The 2,228-nt window shown below is 36.8% G+C and overlaps 1 protein-coding gene across 1 annotated transcript in view; it reads left to right on the plus strand.

The window, feature by feature from the left end:
• The first annotated feature begins 271 nt into the window (after positions 1-271).
• Positions 272-2,228, plus strand: part of xirp2b (xin actin binding repeat containing 2b) — a 19,382-nt gene continuing 17,425 nt past the window's right edge. Inside the window, exon 1 of the mRNA XM_024287127.2 lies at positions 272-1,019. The gene's annotated coding sequence lies outside the window, so the exon portion shown is untranslated. The remainder of the gene's footprint in view (positions 1,020-2,228) is intronic.

Consider the following 2,228-nt stretch of genomic DNA (forward strand, 5'->3'; position numbering starts at 1 on the left):
AAAACTAAAGAAATTGTTTGCTTTTGTCTTCACCATGGTTTGTCAAAAATGTGGATTCTATATTGATTCATATTTTACATCTGTCTCAACACAATTGTGTCAGCTATAGTGCATAAGAAATGATCATCTAATCAAATCTTAAAGATTATCCATTTTCTCAGAGAACATGTTGGTTCTCAGTTAATCCAAGATATTAAAAGTTTGTGCAACAATTTCAAACTTCCCCATAGTTTTTCAGTAACCCTTCCTTGAGTTGCATGTCTTGAATTCACAGATCTCTCACACATCTCTGGTCTTTTGACGGTGGCTCATCTTCCATAAGATACCAGAGTCCGGCTGGCGCCTCCGTCTGCCGCTGGGCCAAAGAAGACACAACGGTCAAATTCTCCCCAGTTGGAAGTGCCTCTTGTATTTACGGCCCCCTTAACCCTGCTCCACACACAGCCTTGATCCCAAATGAGGTCCAAAAAAACAGGCACCATTCATTGTTGCATCAACACCTTATTGACCTCCGGCTCGCTCTGGTTTGTGATCACGAGGAGCGGTGAATAATGGCAGATTCTCCGAGGATTTGTTGGTTTATAAAGTATATTTGAGCATACCCTGACAGGCGGTAGCAGCTGCTGAGGAACGCAGTGCACCCTGAGGGGAAGCACGATGATGAAACCTCAGTGACCTAATTTACTCCTACGCAACTGCCTGCAAAGAAGTTGCAGAAAGTATTTATATATGGATTTTCCTGGGACTTGACATTGGAGGCATGAAAAGCTTACTCACTTAAAAAAAAAAAGTAAACACCCCAGGACTATCTTTTGCAAGTGGGCGGAGGGTTTAAAATAAAATCAGCTGTCACTGTATGCTTGTTGGACAGAAGTGAACACTAAGTACTGGAGCTGGTCTCCATCGCTGACTGGGATTTGCTTTTGGCTTGGAAAGACCCTGCAGGCCGGGGGTGCAGTGGCCGTCTCCTGGGATTTTATTTGCTGAGTCCATACTTTTTTTTATATCATTCTTCCCTGGTAAGTTCTTTTCAAAGTTTTTGTTTGGAAGTGAAATGAGGCTATAGTTCAGTTAGTTTTTTGGTCACTTTTAGTCATTTTTACAAGTAAAAACCATTTTTGTGAAGATTAACAAGAACAAAAAAAACACATTTTTGTTTAATAAAACTGTCAGAATGCTTCACATGAAGTATTCGATGCTGGTAAAGTCAGCTTTTTGCCTTTAAAATTGTTTTATTTATTTATTTTTAATTGAACAACCAAACTTTTGTTTTGCAAAAAGCTGAAAAATATGTTTTTCCAGAATCTAAAGTAAAAGGTTGTCAGAGAAAGTTTTCCAGATACGTTCTGAAAGGAAACCTCTGGACCTCCCAGAATTTTCCCCCTTATTTCACAGAGAAACACGAACCTCTCATGGTTCAGACTAAAATAGGTGTGATTTATTTTAGCAAGTGCATGGCGCCGACGTTACTTCACTTTCTTGTTATTTGAGCACTCGATCCGGCCTAATGTGTCACGTTATAGCCTCAGACTGTTGACAGATTTGACGGAAAATTTCAATAGGCAGTCATTTATAGTTTATGGGCCTCATGCTGCTGAGCAAGTTTCATCTCTAAAGTGGAAATGCACTTATAAGTAGACAAATAAAATGGAGCAAAAAAAAAAAGTGACAAGGGCAACAAATAAAAACATGTATATTTGTGATCATTTGATTTATTGGTTTCTCACTGAATATGAAAGGAAAACGTATAGTTATTATTATTTTTAATAAAATTGCTGTTCTGAGAAGCGGCGTTTAGTTAACATAATGACAGAAAAATGCAGATTTCACTCTGATTTGCATGTTTTGAATTAACAAAACAAGTGTGAATAATTTCAATTTATAACGCTATAAGAAAATGTGTGGAAATCCACCAGTCTGTGGGTGTAAAGAGTTAGCAGAGGAAACTGTTTTTTCATTTTTTTATTTTTAAATTGTGAAATTAGTATGGAACCTCTAAGGCAAGAGTGTCAAACTCAATTGGACAAGGAACCAAAATCCACAAATATTTATTCTGTCAAAATTGGAATTTTACAAGATAACAGTATTAATAATAATATAAAATGATCTGGAGGGGCAGATATAATCATCCTGTGGGCCGGATCTGGCCCCCGGACTGGAAAATCTAAACACAAAAAAAAAATCTAATATATATATATATATATATATATATATATATATATATAAAA

This window comes from Oryzias melastigma, linkage group LG21, assembly GCF_002922805.2.
Source record: "Oryzias melastigma strain HK-1 linkage group LG21, ASM292280v2, whole genome shotgun sequence".
Lineage (NCBI taxonomy): Eukaryota > Metazoa > Chordata > Actinopteri > Beloniformes > Adrianichthyidae > Oryzias > Oryzias melastigma.